The 17788-nt window shown below is 35.9% G+C and overlaps 1 protein-coding gene across 3 annotated transcripts in view; it reads left to right on the top strand.

Annotated features, from left to right (window-relative positions):
* BAZ2B (bromodomain adjacent to zinc finger domain 2B) overlaps positions 1-17788 on the top strand; it is a 314188-nt gene that overhangs the window by 52525 nt on the left and 243875 nt on the right. Inside the window, exon 2 of one of the 3 annotated variants that reach the window (XM_032355672.1) lies at positions 7409-7520. The exons of the other annotated variants lie outside the window; for them this stretch is intronic. The gene's annotated coding sequence lies outside the window, so the exon portion shown is untranslated. The remainder of the gene's footprint in view (positions 1-7408; positions 7521-17788) is intronic. 3 annotated transcript variants of the gene reach the window in all.

Raw genomic sequence — 17788 nt, 5'->3', positions numbered from 1 at the left:
TAATTATTTATTGAACACCTATTGTGGATTAAGCATTGGGAAAACTGATGCACACAATCCATTTCCTGCTCTCAAAAAGTAGGGAATAATTACTCACTCTAAATACTCACTTGAAAGATCAGGTGATTATTGTAGAGCTTAGATTCCAAAAATCAGAGAGATCCAGTAGAGGTTCTAGTTTTGTTATTTAAGTATAGGGCTATTACAAAAAGTGGATTTTTTGTTTTTTAATAAATTCTAACCATTTTCAGTAAACCCTGAAGTTACATAATAATTTTGAAGTTTAGAGTTTGGAAGACCCAAGTGGGTTTTAAAGATCTCCTTTAAGCTGTATCAGTTAGTTAATAAAATCAAAGGATTTTCCCATTCAAATATTGGTATTGAGTCCTCTACATTTTAATTACGGTATCTTTGCAAAGAGATGTCTTCTAGTATAGAGATAACTTTAAAAGTTGCTAATAGAAACAAAATATTCTTTTGTTTAAATTTATTATGGCTTCAGAGATTTGTGTGTTATAAATTTATTTAACGATTTTATTTTTTAAATAATTTCTACAGCCAATGTGGGGCACAAACCCATAACCATAAGATCAAGAGAAGCATGCTTCATTGACTGAGCCAGCCAGGCTCCCCCAGATATTTGTTTTTTATTATTATACAATTGTCTAATTTTTATTTTGGAGGGCAGAGAAATTCAAGGAGAATGTTTTGTAAATAAGCTTTATTAAATGTATTAAGGGAACATCTGTCTAAAATGGCAGTGTTTTGAATCTTTCTGTAAATTGCTTCCATGCAATCCAATTATTGTATTTTTTACTGGCAATTGTGTCATTCATTTCTAATAAACTGAATTTAGTACATTCTCCACAATCAAGATTCCAAATCTTTTCACTTTCTTAAGCCTCCGACTTCTCCTCTGTCCCTTGCAATGTTTTTTAAAACTTAAAAAAAATGTTTAAAACATTGCAAACATACAGACTATAAAATAACACGATGAAAAATATTTATACTGTACCTACCACCTTGCTTTAATAAATGTTAACTTTTTGCCACATATGTTTCAACTTACTTTACACATATTAAAATATATACACTTGAAACCTCATATACTCTTACCCAACCCCATTCTTTCTCTTTCTTCTCTCTATAGAAGAGAGATTTATGTTAATCACTCCTAGGAAAGTGTACATTTTTGTATCATTCATGTATATGATATGCAGCATTCTTTGGCATGTTTTAAAACCTTACATAACGTACTGTACGTGTCATTTTCCAACCTGCTTTTATCACTAATCTTTGTTTTCAGATTTATCTGTGTTTGTTAATGTACTGCAAGTCATTCTTCTTTATTGCTGAGCAGTATTTCATTGTACGAATATAATACAGTTAAATTATCTGTTCTAATAATGGAGATATAGGGTGTTTATAATTTTTCACTGAGTGTCAAAAAGAACATTCTTTACTTGTCTTTTTATGTATAGTTGTGGGAGTTATAAAGAGTATATATCTAGTATTGAATTTATACCTTGAAATGATTATCTAATGACAAATTGCTCTCTGATGATTGTACATTAACATTCCACTGTCCTCAGGACTGCATTGTAAAATAACTTGAGACAGCTCTGACCAATGGATCACACCCACCTGTCCCTCAGTGTATCCCCTTCACTGCTCCCAAGTGACCCCTGGGCCCCGGATGTCTCTACATGTGGAGACTGGGTTCTGGGAGCAGCTGTCCCTGCCACAGGTTCATTGGCTTTTCTGGATAACATCATTACGGAGGGGGCAGTTGCTGTAACAAAATGCGTGCAAGTTTCCCTATCTTTTGATCCTTAATGAATTTGATGTTATTAGACTTAAAATTTTTATCAATCTGACTGGTTATTAAGTGAATCCTGATTGTTATTCTTATTTCTCCCATTGCCTGGTTGAGTAACTTTCATATGCTTACTAGTCATCTACGATTCTTCTTTTTTGATTTGCCTGTTCATTTTCTTAAGCAATTTTTCCAGAACTTTGGTTGTCTATTTGTTATTATACATTTAGATGAAGTAGAGCTATCTTCTCTCAGTGCCTTGTCTTTCCACTTTGATTAAAATGTCTTTATTGTATAGAAATTTAAAAATTGTTAATCTAGCCAGTTTTCCTTTATGATTATGCTTCTCTTACTTAAAAATCTTCCTCTGTTGTTCCAGTGAATAACCCAAAATTTGGTGTCTTAATAACAATAATGATTATGTTTTATGATTTCTGTGTGTTAGGAATTCAGACAGTGATTAGCAGGATTTCCTTGTTTCTTCTTCCATATGCCTGAGATGGAGTGACTGGAAGTCTAACAGCCATGGGCTGGAACAATCTGGAGATTATTTTTAATAAACTTTGCTTCTGTCTTATGGTTGATACTGGTTGTTGGCTGGGATCTCAGCATGGCTGCCAGCCAGAAAGCCTATACACTTAATTTTTTTTTATTGATTTAGGAAATAAAGTACCATATTAAATAGAAATGGTGACAACAAACATTTCGGTTTTTTTCTTGATCCTTTTGGGAATGCGTCATTTTAATTATTATTTGTTACTATTAATAATATGTTGTCGTGTTAAAGAAATTTTCTGCTGTTCAACAAAGTTGGATAAGAGTTTTTAATCACGTATTTGAATTTTACTGAATACTTTTTTTGCATTCTTGAAAAGATACTGTAATTTTCTCCTTTTAGTTCATTAATATTGTGACTAACATGAATAGCTCTTCGGAAATAAACCTGTCTTTGTATTCTCTGAATAAAAACTGCTTAGGGGCACCTGGGTGGTACTGTCCGACTCTTGTAAGGGTCCGACTCTTGATTTCGACTCAGGTCATGATCTCAGGGCCTGGGATCAAGCCCTTCATCAGGCTCTGTGCTAGGCATAGAGTCTGCTTAAGATTCTCTCTCTTCCAATACTCTCTTTCCCTCTCATTCTGCCCCACCATCTGCATGCATGTGCATGCTCTCTCTTGTACATGCTTTCTCTCTTTCTTAAATAACTAACTAAATCTTTAGAAAAACTGCTTAGTCATGATTTATTAATAGTATTTTAGTATTCTGGATTTGATTTACCTGTTTATTTTGGATTTTACAACTGAAATTGGTTTGCTTTTACTTTCAAAATTAATCTACCTTCATAAAATGAGTCTTTTCCTCTTTATCTTTTCTCTTTTTCATAATAAATAAATAAATAAATAAATATTTAATCTATAAGAAAACAGGTAAAGAGGGAAAAGTAAAAAAAAAAAACTAATAGAAAACAAGTAGCATGATGGTAGATTTAAATTCATTCATACCAATAATTATATTTAATGTAAATGATCTAAATACCTCAATTAAGAGAAAAAGATTGTCAGATTGGATATAAATATAAGAACCAACTATATGGGGCGCCTGGGTGGCTCAATGGGTTAAGCCTCTGCCTTCAGCTAAGGTCATGATCTCAGGGTCCTGGGATTTAGTCCCACATCAGGTTTTTTGCTTAGCAGGGAGCCTGCTTATCCCTTTCTCTGCCTGCCTCTCTGCGTACTTGTGATCTCTCTCTCTGTCAAATAAATCTTAAAAAAAAAAAAAAAGAACCAACTATATGTTATTGAAGAAAAACTCATTTTAAATATAAAGACATAGGTAGGTTAAAAGTAAAAGAGTACAAAAGATACTTTCTACAGATAATCAAAAGAAAGTGGATTAATTATATTAGTTTCAGACTAAGTAGATATCAAATCAATATATATTATCAAGGACTACAGAAATTAATAATAAGAGGTTGCTTTCATGAAGAATTATCAAAACAAAAAATACTAAAATCACAGGAACCTAAAAAGTGACAAAATAAAATGAAAAACTTTATGCGAAATTTAAAATCTTATATAAAATAGATAATTTCCTAGAGAAACATTAACTATCAAAATTGCTTCAAGAATTTTATAAACCTGAGTAAATGAGTAATCAAGAAAGAAACAGCATCTACAATTAAACTTACCGTCCCCTAAATAAGAAAAAATAGTAGTTAAGGAATGATTGTATTTTATATAGAATTTCTCAGTTTTGAAGCTATTACTTCATAGTGTTTGGTTTCCCTTGTTGCTGAGGAATAGTCTGTCAGTATTCCTTCTGAGGTAATATGTCTTTTTCTCTTTGACTTTTTTTTTGTGATTTCTTGTTTATCCTACCTAATGTTCCACAATTTTTTTTTTAAGATTTTATTTATTTGACAGAGAGAGATCACAAGTAGGCAGAGAGGCAAGCAGAGAGAGAGGAGGAAGCAGGCTCCCTGCCGAGCAGAGAGCCAGATGTGGGACTCGATCCTAGGACCCTGAGATCATGACCTGAGCTGAAGGCAGAGGCTTAACCCACTGAGCCACCCAGGTGTCCCCCACAATTTGTTTTGATGATGTGTCTAGATGTGGATGTATTTTTGTTTATCCTTCTTGGGACACAAAATATACTTTGAATCTGAGAAATGAATTCCTTCTTCAATTCTAACACTTATTTAACACTTCAAAATATTGCTTCTTTATCATTTTCTCCAATTCTTTTAAGACCTTCCTATTATATGTTGAAGCTTCTTAATATCTCTTACATGTCTTTTAACTGTTTTTTAAGATTTTATTTATTTATTTGACAGAGAGAGTGACTCAGCGAGAGAGGGAACACAAGCAGGGGGAGTGGGAGAGGGAGAAGCAGATTTCCCACTGAGTAGGAAGTCCAATGAGGGGCTTGATCCCAGGACTCTGGGATCATGACCTGAGCTGAAGGCAGACACTTAACTGACTGAGCCATCCAAGTGCCCCTTTACTTTTTTTTTTTTTTAAACTAAGTTTATTGATACATAATTTACCTGTAAAATTTACCCTTTTAAGTAAATATACAATATAATTCAATGGTTTTTAAATATGTATTCACGGAGTTGTGTAACCATCATCACTATGTAATTTTATGACCTTTTAGCACCTCTTAAAGAAATCCCATATATAAACTAGAAGTCACTCTCTACTTCCCCACTCCTCTGAGCTCTAGAAACCAATAATTTATATGTTTTCCACTCCCATGGGCCCTACAAACCAGTAATTTCCTATTCTGGAAATTTCATATAAATGGAACTTTACAATATGTGGTCTTTGTGGCTGGCTTCTTTCACATAACAATTTTTTTTAGGTTCACTCATTTTGTAGTATGTTATCAATACTTCCTTTAATGTTATTACTGAATTATCTTTCATTGCTGAGATACACCACATTTTGCTTATCCATTTATCAGTGATGGACGTTTGAGTAATTACGAATACTAAACTGTTATGAAAAATGCTATGAACATTCATATACAAAACCTACACACATACAGATTTTTGTGTGATATATGTTTTCAGTTCTCTTGGGTATATACCTAGGAAAGGAATTGTTGGGTGACATGGTAACTCCGTTTAACTTAACTCAGAATTGTTACATATTTTTCTAAGTGGCTGCAACATTATGTAATTGCACTAACAATGTTCAAAGGCTCCACTTTTCTGTATCTTTAACACTTACTATCTTCGCTCTTTTTCATTTTAGCCATTCTAGAGGTGAAAGTGTATTTCATTGTGTTTTGGATTTGCATTTTCCCAATGGCCGATGATGAGCATCTTTTAATGTCCTTATTATTCATTTGCATATCTTTAGATAAATTTTTATTAGAAACCGTTTCCCATTTTTTAAAAGATTTTATTTATTTGACCGAAAGAGAGAGTGGGGAAAGCACAAGCGGAAGTGGCAGGAAGAGGCAGAGGGAGAAGCAGGTTCCTGCTGAGCAAGGAGCTCAACGTGGGGCTTGATCAAAGGACCCAAGGATCATGACCTGAGCCGAAGGCAGATGTTTAACCAACTGAGCCACCAGGCATCCCATAAACTTTTCCCCTGTTTTAAAATGTTATTGTTTTTTTTTTTTAACAAATTGAGTTTTAAGAGCTTTTAATATATGTTTTTTCCATATAATTTTTTTTTTTAAGATTTTATTTATGTTAGAGAGAGTGACCCAGTGGGTGGGGGAGGGGAAGGCAGAAGGAGAGTGAGACTCTTTTTTTTTTTTTTTAATATTTTATTTATTTATTTGACAGACAGAGATCACAAGTAGGCAGAGAGGCAGACCGAGAGAGAGGAGAAAGCAGGCTCCCCGCTGAGCAGAGAGCCCGATGCGGGGCTCGATCCTAGGACCCTGGGATCATAACCCGAGCCGAAGGCAGAGGCTTTAACCCACTGAGCCACCCAGGCACCCCGGAGAGTGAGACTCTTAAGCAGACTCCATACTGAGGGCAGAGCCAGTAACAGGGCTTTATCTCAGAACCTGAAATTGTGACCTGAACCAAAACCAAGAGTCTGACACTTAACCGATTCCACCACCCAGGCACCCCCATACAGTTTCTTTATTAGATAAATGCTTTGCAACTATTTTCTTCATTCTGTTGTCTTTCTACGTTCTTGGCAGTGTCTTTTGAGGCACAAGAATTTTACATTTGGATACAGTTCAATTCATTTATTTTTTCTTTGATTGCTTGTGCTTTTGACTTGATTTGCTTTTGCTTTTGACATCGTATGTAAGAAATTGTTGCCTAATCCAAGGCCAAGAAGATTTACACCTCTGTTTTTTTCTTAGAGTTGTATAATTTTAGCTCTTTGGGTGAGGTGGTTTATCCATTTTGAGTTTTTATGTATGGAGTGGGGTAGTGGTCCAACTTCATTCTTTTGCATTGGATATCCTATTGTTCCAGCACTTTTGTTGAAAAGACAGCCTTTCCCTGTTGTAGTATTTTGGCACTCTTGTCAAATATCAGTTGACCAGGGGACACCTGCGTGTCTCGGTCAGTTAAGCATCTGCCTTCAGCTCAGGTCATGATCCCAGGGTCCTGGGATAAGCCCCACATCAGGCTCCCTGTTCCCCGGGGAGTCTGCTTCTTCCTCTCCCTCTTCCTGCCACTCCCCATGCTTGTGTTCTCTCTCTCTTTCTCTGTCAAATAAGTAAAAATAAAATCTTAAAAAATACATATCAATTGACTATAAAAGTAAAGGTTTACTTCTTGATTCTTAATTTCATTTTGTTTACCTAAACACCTAGCATTAAGCCAATATCACACTGCCTTTAATTGCTGTAGCTTTGTAGTAAGTCTTGAAAAAAAAGTGTAAACTTTCCAACTTTGTTCTTCTTTTTCAAGATTGTTTTGGCAGTTCTGGGTCCTAGATTACCAAATTCCTTACAAGTTCTTATAAGTTTCATGTCCTACCTCTGTGAGGTCTTGTTAACCTTTTATGATTTTTCCTATTTCCAGTTTTCTAGGAAGATCTGTCCCCTCTTCTCTTCCAATTTCCAATCTTTTTCTGACATTTTTCCCTTACAATGTTTTTCTCTTCCAGCTCATGAGTACACTTCATATCCTAAATACTCTGTTAATCTCTGGAGAAGAAAATTCTAATTAAACACAATATTTATTCTGAAGTTGCTTATGACAAATAAAATAAGAGACAAGTAAGTAGATCCATGCTAAATTCTTAGTCTTTCATAAAGGAGAATCAAATTTTTGTTATTGATTTTGATTTTGATAATATACTTTGGTTTAAGTTTGGCAAACTTGAAAGTAATAGTTTAAAAGGTGGGGCTTATGTTAAAATAATTATGAGGGAAAAAAGCAAGCATTGTCTATATAGGGAAATTAAATACAAAGGAATAGCAAAAAATGGAAAACAAAAAATGATGCAAGAATGACTATACATATTAATAAGTTAAATATGGTTTACTTCTTCTTAAATTAACTTTTCACTCATTTGTTCATTTTTCCAAAATAAATGTATGTATTTTTTCCCCAACAACAAATTCCTCAATTCTCTAACACCAAGTGAGTCTCCAGCAATTTAATTCAATTTTGACACTATTCAGAGTTAGTACAGATTACACAGGTTAAGGCTCACTCCTACAAGACTGCCTCCATTTCCAGTGCCAGCTGCAGATGGGGTCCCCAGGCTACCTACACTTCTGCCTGGTCACCTGCAAATCATGGATTTCTGTGACCCCATCCCTCAGGACTCAATAGTACTCAAAAAATAGTACTCAAAAAAATGTTGTACCTACTTATAGTTTATAATAAAGCATATAGATGAATATGAAGAAGAAGAAGTATATAAAGTGATATCCAGAAGAATCATGAGCATAGGATCTTCTTTCTTCATGGAGTCAGTGTATATGACCCTCCTAGCATGTGGATCTGTTCACTAACTTGGAAGATTTCTAAATCCTATCATTTAAGGGTTTTTATGACGATTACATAGGTATGATTGGTTAAAACATTGTCCCATTGTTGACTAAACTCAATCTCAAGCCCCTTGCCTGTCTTATGAGGTGGTGGAGCTGAAAGTTCAGCCCTCTCATTGAGTGTTGGTTTTTCTGGTGACCAGCCCTCATTCAGAAGCTATCTACTTTTCCTTCCCCGTGAATCAACTCACCCGATATAGAGGTAGTAAATTTATTTTTAGCTTTTAAAAGATTTTATTTATTTCAGAGAGAGAGAGTATGAACAAGTTGGGAAAAGGGTGAGAGGTAAAGAGAGGATCTTAAGCAGATTCTGTGCTCAGCATGGAGCCTGAAGTGGGGCTTGATCTCATGACCCTGAGACCATGACTTGAATTGAAATCAAGAGTCAGAGGCCCAGTTCACTGAGCCACTTGGGTGCCCCAGAGGTAGTAAATTTAAATTCCAGAACTTCTGAGGTACCGGTGGCTTAGTCGGATGAGCATTTTACTCTTGGTTTTGGCTCAGGTCATGACCTCCTGTTGTGGGATTTAGCCCTATGTCTGGACTCTGTGCTGGACACTGAGTGTGCTTGGTATTTTCTCCTCCCTCTCCTCCTGCTTCTCTTCCTACTTGTTCTCTCTTTCTCTTTCCCTCCCAAATAAAATAAATAAAATCTTTAGATCCGAGAACTTTTTGAAGCTCTGTGTCAAGAACCAGGGATAGGGGTGAATGGGTGGCTCAGTTGTTAAGTGTCTGCCTTTGGCTCAGTTCATGATCCCAGAGTCCTGGGATCAAGCCTCACATCGGGCTCCCTACTCAGCGGGAAGCCTGCTTCTCCCTCTCCTACTCCCCCTGCTTGTCTTCCCTCTTTCATGCTCTCTCTGTGTCAAATGAATAAAATCTTAAAAAAAAAAAAAGATATTATTTTTAATAATATTTTTTATTATTAATATGTCGTACTTTTTATTATATGACAAACATCTGCTATATGTTAGATATAACCATTGCTTTTATGAAACTTGGTGTCTAGTAATGGAAACAAATTAATAAAACGAAGAGCCTAACACTATGAGATAAGTTAATCAGTGAAAGAGATATGCACAGCATCTGATGAGGTATTACGATCACCACACTTATCCAGGTTGTGAGGGATGTTAAAAGTTGACATTGCGGTTGGAGGGCAGATGGCAGAGTTTAGAAAAGGGTTTCTTTCTTTTTTTTTTTTTTTTTAAAGATTTTATTTATTTATCAGAGTGGGGGGAGAGAGCGAGCACAGGCAGACAGAATGGCAGGCAGAGGCAGAGAGAAAAGCAGGCTCCCTGCTGAGCAAGGAGCCCACTGTGGGACTCGATCCCAGGATGCTGGGATCATGACCTGAGCCGAAAGCAGCTGCTTAACCAACTGAGCCACCCAGGCGTCCCTAGAAAAGGGTTTCTGGTAGAAGTTGCTCTTCTCTACACAAAAGGAGAGAAGACAGAGAGAGAGAGGGGTGGGGGTAAAAAGTGTCCTGGAGCTAGAAATGACAGGAAAAGGTCATTTAAAGTGGGATCACTTTTCCTCCAGGGTGATAAATTGGAGAACTTTCAAAATGAGTATTAATCTACTTTCTTTTCTCTTGCCCTCATCTCTACAGTGAAATCACATTTAAAATATTGAGATGAAATTGTCCATATTCTAAAGTGAAATTGATTTCTAAGTAAGGACAATTTAAGTTTTAAAGTTTAAACCAAAGATCAGAATCTTTATTCTCCATATTCTGGTATTGTGCATCACAGAAGTTGAAGCACGGATAAAATACACAACTTAGTTTAACAGATGTGTATTGAAAACCTACTATGTATCAGACACTGCACAAGGCTTACTGTATTATCATGGAACATTTTTATTTTTTTCAAGATTTTTTTTTTTTAAGTAATCTTTACACCTAACATGGGGCTCAAACTGACAACCCACAGACTGGATCACATGCTCTTTTGACTGAGCCTGCCAGGAATCCCTATTATGGAACACTGTTTTCTTTTTTAAGATTTTAATTTATCTGTTTGAGAGAGAGAGAGAGAGACAGAGCAGGGGGAGGGACAGTGGGAGAGGGACAAACCAGACCCCACAACCTAAAGACCATGACCTGAGTGGAAATCAAGAGTCCAACACTCGACTGCCTGAGCCACCCAGTCGCCCCTCATGGAACATTTTTGGATCTTAATGTACTGACCTAGTTTCTTTGTCTTAAGGTAGAAAACAAACAAACAAAATTATCTCCCAGATGAATTAATAGCTGAAAATATTGAAATTTTATTTTATATACATTTTGAAATACTATAACAATAATTAGAAAAGTGAAATCATTTTTAAAATATTCAGCCAAAATATACATATATTATATATACATTTTATAAGATTTTATTTATTTCAGAGAGAGAGAGCAGGTGCACGTGTATGCGCACAAGCATGGGGGGTGGTGCAGGGAGAACAGAGGGAGAAGAGGCAGACTTCCTGTTGAACAGAGCACTTGATGCAGGGCTCAATCCCAGGATCCTGGGATCATGACCCGAGGTGAAGGCAGATGCTTAACCAACTGAATGAGTCACTCTCATGCCCCCCAATATATATATTTTTTTATCATGAAAAATTTTAGGTATCTTTTTATATATTTTTGTTTTAATAAATACTAAATCTACCAACTTCAAAAAAGAAGCAAACATTTGCATCTTTTTATACTATTTCTGCCTAATATTCGAAAACTTGCTAATCAAGTGAATAATTACTGAAGTTCAGCATTAAATTTGTTTTTGTGTAATGAAACTTCTTTGCCTATTTTGTTTAGGTATATGGTAAGAAAAGGAAGAACACAGTCTGCACATTTTGTTGTATGTTGATTATTCTTTGGGTTGCTGCAAAAACAATCATCGTTTCATAATTTTTTTAGACACTAAAAGCAGCAGCTATTCTCTTTGAAATATTCTAACTTTTATGCTTGTTCAATTCATTAGCAATTTGAGAATAAGAATCATTTTTTAAATTTAAATATCCATTATTTTGAGAACAGGCTGTGTGGCATTAATATGTAATGCTGTGTATCACTGATAATATCACAAATATAGATAGAAATTATAAATCAAGACATAAGTTTTGATGGACTAGATGGTAATAGTTAATTGTTGCTTGATAAATGCTGCCTGTGCATCACTAGGTAGAACAAGACATCATGCCAATTAATGTTAGGGGATAGGCCATGGAAATCCTGATATAGGGAAAAGAATAGTAAATGGTATCATGAAATTCATTTACTGTGGCAGTAGTGAATAACAATTGTATCTAATAAAATTTAGATATTCAAGTGATTAAATTTGTTAACAACTCTTCATGATCTTATCCTTTTCTCCCAGCAAATTCAGTATTATCTTTGTTTTAAATTCTGTCTCTTAAGAATCACATTCTTCAGAAACACACAAGTGTTCTTTTCACCATCTTTTTTACCTCAAATTTAAGTTGCTGATTGTGTCTGGTTAACTAGCTAGATGATCAGTATCTTGTATTCCCAGAACTTTAAAGGAAATTGCCTCTTCAGATCAGAGTAATCCAGGCACCGGCATATCTTTGGCCACTGTTGAAAGAGTCAAACTAGCATTGCCTTTAAAGCTCCATATGAGAGTTAAAAAACATTTTTTTAAAAAGCTTTTCAGTCTAGGGCGCCTGGTTGGCTCAGTGGGTTAAGCCGCTGCCTTTGGCTCAGGTCATGATCTCAGGGTCCTGGGATCGAGGCCCGCATCGGGCTCCCTGCTCAGCGGGGAGCCTGCTTCCTCCTCTCTCTCTGCTTGCCTCTCTGCCTGCTTGTGATCTCTCTCTGTCAAATAAATAAATAAAATCTTTAAAAAAAATAAAAAAATAAAAGCTTTTCAGTCTAAAAAAAAAAGGTTTTCAGTCTGCATGAAGAACTAAGTGAGCGTGCAAATATTATGCTTTACTTCCTCAAGCTGTATTCCATTTCTTAGTTTCTTTTGAAATGCTTCATGCTGTTTTAATATGCACCTTTTCCCCTGATTATTTGACAATTGCCAGTTTTTGCTGAAATATTAAAACAATATGCTTCTTTATGGATACCAACTGTTCATTAACTAGGCAACACATTTGACAGTGAGGAGGAAGAAAATTCACAGGCAGTGCAAGGATTTGTGTTGATATTAGTTAGCATTATATGATAGATCCATATAATATGGAGATGTGTTTTCTGCCTTAGTTTTGATATTCTATCATTTGCACAAATTATAATTTATTTTATTTTGTCACTGCTAATCTGAGAACTGGTACTAGATAAAAATGTTTTAATAATTCACTGTGAACAAAGTTTTACAACAAAATGACAAATAACCCAATTAAAGAAGGGACAAAGGATTTGAACATTTCTCCAAGGAAGATATACAAATGACAATAAGGACATGAGAAAATGCTCAACATCATTAGCCACCAGGAAATGCAAATCAAAACCATGATGAGATAATACTTCATATCCATCAGGATGACTGTAAAAAAATGGAAAATAACAAGTGTTGGCAGAGATGTGAAAACTTGGGAATCTCATATACTGCTTGTGGGAATGTAAAATGTTGCAGCCATTTTAGAAAACAGTCTGGCAGTTACTCAATAAGTTATATGTAGAATTACCGTATGACCGCAAATTCCTGTCCTTAGGTATATATTTAAGAGAACTGAAACATTACATCAACACAAAAATTTGTACATGAGCATTTATAGTGTTATTCATAATAGCCAAAAGGTGGAAATAACCTAGATGTCTATTAACCAATGGATGGATAAATAAAATGTGCATACAATCGAATATTATTCATCTGTAAGAGAATGAGTTTCTGATATATGCTGTGGTATTGATGAGCCTTGAAAACAGTATGCTCAGTGAAAGAAGCCACACAGAAAAGATCACATATTATGATTCCATTTAAGTGAATGTGTCCAGAATAGGCAAATTCATGGAGACAGGAAATAGATTAGGGATTGCCAAGGGCTGGAAGGGAGAGTCTGGAGGAGAATGGGCAATGACTGCTTAATTGGTATGGTGTTTCTCTTTGGGATGATGACAAATGTTCTGGAATTAAAGAGTTTCTCAATATTGTGACTATACTAAAACCACTGAATTGTACACTTTAAAATGGTGAGTTTTATGTTATGAATATTTTATCTCAATCAAAAATTCATTGTGGGGGCGCCTGGGTGGCTCAGTGGGTTAAAGCCTCTGCCTTCGGCTCAGGTCATGATCCCGAGGTCCTGGGATCAAGCCCCACATCGGGCTCTCTGCTCCGTGGGGAGCCTGCTTCCTCCTCTCTCTCTCTCTGCCTGCCTCTCTGCCTACTTGTGATCTCTGTCAAATAAATAAAATCTTAAAAAAAAAAAATTTCATTGTGATTTCTAACATTATATTTTGGGGAGGAATACATGAAATAGGTAGAGTACTGCTTTGGATATTCCACATCTTTTCCTTGAAGTAAAGTTATGTGTGACATACTTGAATCCTGTTTAGCTGCTGAAATGCTCTTAAGCACTATGCCATTGGCCAGTCTCTGAGGAATGTTAAAGAAATTGTTGTTCAAAACTGATTACGTTGTTTTTTGCTGGAATCTTTTTGACAACTCAGTAGAATGAATTTCCTCAGATCTCAGCTTTCTTCCTTCGGAAAAATGATTTAACTTTATGAGTACTGTGAATAATATAAATCAACAAAACCTGCATATGCCAATCACTTCTTTGCATTGATTATCTGGAACCTCAGAGCCCTCTATCTTTGGTTTCCCCCATTACAAAGGGTACAGGGCCTTATGGCATGCATTTTGAAACTAACCTTATTCTTGGCCTAATGCTATTTTTCTCACTCTCAATTTCTAATTTTAATTTGTATATTATGTACCCAAGTGTATTACCTCATGTCTTATTTTTGAACAAGACTGAGTATAACAATACTCAAGGAATTGGGGCATCTGGGTGACACAGTCTCTTGAGCACCAGACTCTTGGTTTTGGCTCAGGTCGTGATCTCTGAGTTACAAGATGGAGCCCTGCGCCAGGGCACCATGGGGTCTATTTCGGACACTCTCTTGCCCTCCCCACTGCGTGCATGTGCAAGCATGCACATACTCTCTCTCTCTCTCTCAAAAAAATAAATCTAAAAAAATTCACAAGGAATAAAGAGTCTTGGAAAAAAGCTTAAAATGCAAATGTGTTTCAGTAACATATCTAAATTAATTTACACTAATATGTAATTATTCACCTGTCTTTATAGCCTACAGATTTTTTTATAACTATTTAATTCTTTTTATTTTAAGTTATTATTTAAATTCCAGCTAGTTAACATACAGTGTTATATTAGTTTCAGGTGTATGATACAGTGATTCAACATTCTGTACAACACCCGGTGTTTATCATAACGAGTGCACTCCTTAATCCCCATCACCTGTTATAACTATCTAATACTTAACTTTTTTAAGGAGTCTAGGGAACATTGCAGAAAGTAATTAATAAGCAGAGAGAAGGGAGCTCTGGAAATGTTGAAGATTTGTGTGATCAATTGAATGTGAATTGCTTTCTGTTTTGAGTAGAGTGATGAGTTACAGAAGAGATGGTGCTGGAAATCCAAAAGTGGAAATGGGTCAATACAGAGGAGAGAAAGGGGAAAGTACAATGGAGATGTTTTTAAAAATTGCTGGCTTTACTCTTTATCTAATGTTGATCCTATTTAAGCCCCAGTGTGCTTAATCAAATAAAAGCTGTGTATGGCATTATTTTTACACTGTGCGGCTGCATGTATATAGCTTAGAAGGACATTGCTGTCACATCATAAAATACATAAACATTGCTTTGCATAATCTTTTTAACATGACAGCCTCTATTATAAAATAATATTGTTTCCAAGGAATTTTTAACTTAATTCTGTATATAATATTTTCCCCCTATGATTTTCAATATAGTTTCCATATAACCCTTAAATTAATTACATGTCTTATATTTATTATCTTTGCATTTCTAGCTGCAAGGACAGATTTATGCAGCTTAGTAATCATTGATTTTGCTTCTGTAATTTTCCCCATCATCATTCTTTTTTTCCTCTAGATCATCTCATCAGCATATATACATGCTGTACTCTTCTCTCATTTTAATACAAAAATATTTCAAGACCCCATATCCCCTTTTAACTCCCGTACCATTTCTGTAAAGTCCTTTATAACAAAACTCCTCCAAAGAGTTGTCCATATATGCCATTGCTATGTCCTCATGGCACTTTCTCTGCTTTACTGATCCTATTCATGCCTTTGTCTTCACCATTCCACTGAGAACTGTCTTGTCATGGGCACCAGTGAATTTACCTCACTAAATCCAATGGTCATTTCTTAGCCCTCAGGTTAAGTGTTGTCCAGCGGCATTTGTCATAGTTGGTCATGTCATCTCTCCTGAAGCTTTTTACTTGGGTACTTAACTTTGCCAAAGCCAAATTCATGATTTCTTAATACTATCACCACCACTACCACCAAAGCTGTTACTCCATCCCAGTGTTTGGCAGCATTGTTCACCCAACTGATCTGACCCAAACTTTGGAGTCATTCGGGACTCTGATGCTTTTTCTCTTAATCCATCAGCAAGCAAATATCCTGCCACTTTTACCATCAACATCGCTATCATGATAGTCCCCTCATTTCCACCTGAATTACTACAGTTCTCTAAACAGTCTCTCTGTTGTTTAATCTCTTCCTCTCCTATTCCCAAGACTGTTCTGTATACAGCAATTAGGGTGTTTGTTTTTTGTTTTTTAATCAGATCACATCACTACTTTAGTGAAAGCATCCCAGATAGCTTTCAGCACACCTGGAATAATATCCAGACTATTACTGCTGCTTTCCAGGTTCTCCATGATCTGTGCCTAGTTCTGCTACTACTGACTTCTGACTTACTGTGCACCAGCACTGTGCCTTCTTGTCATTTTTTGAAAACACCTAAGCCATTCCGTCTCAGGACCCTGGTACTTGCTGTTCTCTCTACATGAAGCATTTGTTCTCACTGATCTCTCATCTCTGGGCAGTAATCTTCTCAGAGAGGCCTTTCTTGCCATCACTCCCATCTCCTTACCCTTCATTATAGTACCAGTCACTATGAGAAAGGATATAATTTTTGTACTTTTTTGTTGTTTTATAGGTCTCTACAATTTCTGCATAGGTTCTGTGAAGACAGAGACTTTTTATTTTTCGCTGCCATATTTCCATGTCTAGCACAGTGCCTGCCATATAGAATACTCTTGATAGTTGCTGAATGAATGAACAAATGAATCACTTGATTTGATTAATTTTTTTTTAAGATTCTGTTTATTTATTTGACACAGAGAGAGAGATCACAAGTAGGCAGAAAAACAGGCAGAGAGAGGGGGGAAGCAGGCTCCCTGCCGAGCAGAGAGCACACGATGCAGGGCTCGATCCCAGGACCCTGAGATGATGACCTGAGCCAAAGGCAGAGGCTTAGCCCACTGAGCCACCCAGGTGCCCCGATTTGATTAATGTTTTAATATGTGTATTAGTGGAGGAAATCTTAAGATTGATTTGTGATTTATATAAGATTTTCATTTGTTAATTTTTTTATTATTGTGGTAAAATATACATAACATTAAATTTAACATTTTAACCACTTTTTGAGTATACAGTTCTGTGGTATTAAAAATACATTTACATGTTGTGTAACCAACTTCAGAACTTTTTCATCTTCCAAAATTGAAACTCGGTACCCATTAAATAATAAATTCCCATTCTCTCCTTCCCTAGCCCCTGGAAAATCATCATTGTTTTATGAATTTGACTATTCATGTAACTCTCATATAAGTACCTCGTATCACAACCTGTTAAGGATCATATTGTGTTTGTCCTATTGTACTGGCTGTCTTGGTCCTGTTTGGACTACTGTAACAAAATACCACAGATCTGGTGGCTTTTAAAGAGTAGAAGTTTATTTCTCACAGTTTCGGAGCCTGGGAAGTCCAAGATAAGGTGTGGACAGATTTGGTGTATGGTTAGGCCCTACTTTCTGATTCACATATGGCTGACTTTTTGCTATAACTTCACATGGTGGAAAGGACAAGAAAGTTCTCTGGGGTCTCTTGTTTTATAACGGCACTAAATCCATTCAGGAGGGTTCTGCTCTCGTGATCCAATCACCCTCCAAATCCCCACCTTCAGGTGTCATCACACTGCGGATTTCAGCCTTGGAATTATGGGCAGCGGGGCAGACACAACCATTCAGTCTGTAGTACCCGTGTATTTCATTTAGTGTAGTGTCTTTAAGATTCATCCAAATCGTTGCTATTAAATGTTTGTAAGTTGCATTTTTTTCACTAAGTATGAAGCAATTAATTATATCGATGCCTTACACCTCTCTTTCATCTGTGTACCACTAAAATTTTATGAGCATAATTAACTAAACTTCTTAACCTCTGTGTAAAGTAGATAATTACGGTATGGCAAACTG

The sequence above is a fragment of the Mustela erminea genome, chromosome 8 (genome assembly GCF_009829155.1).
Source record: "Mustela erminea isolate mMusErm1 chromosome 8, mMusErm1.Pri, whole genome shotgun sequence".
Classification (NCBI taxonomy): Eukaryota; Metazoa; Chordata; class Mammalia; order Carnivora; family Mustelidae; genus Mustela; species Mustela erminea.
Note: the sequence above shows the minus strand (reverse complement) of the source record. Positions and strands in the feature narration are given on the sequence as shown.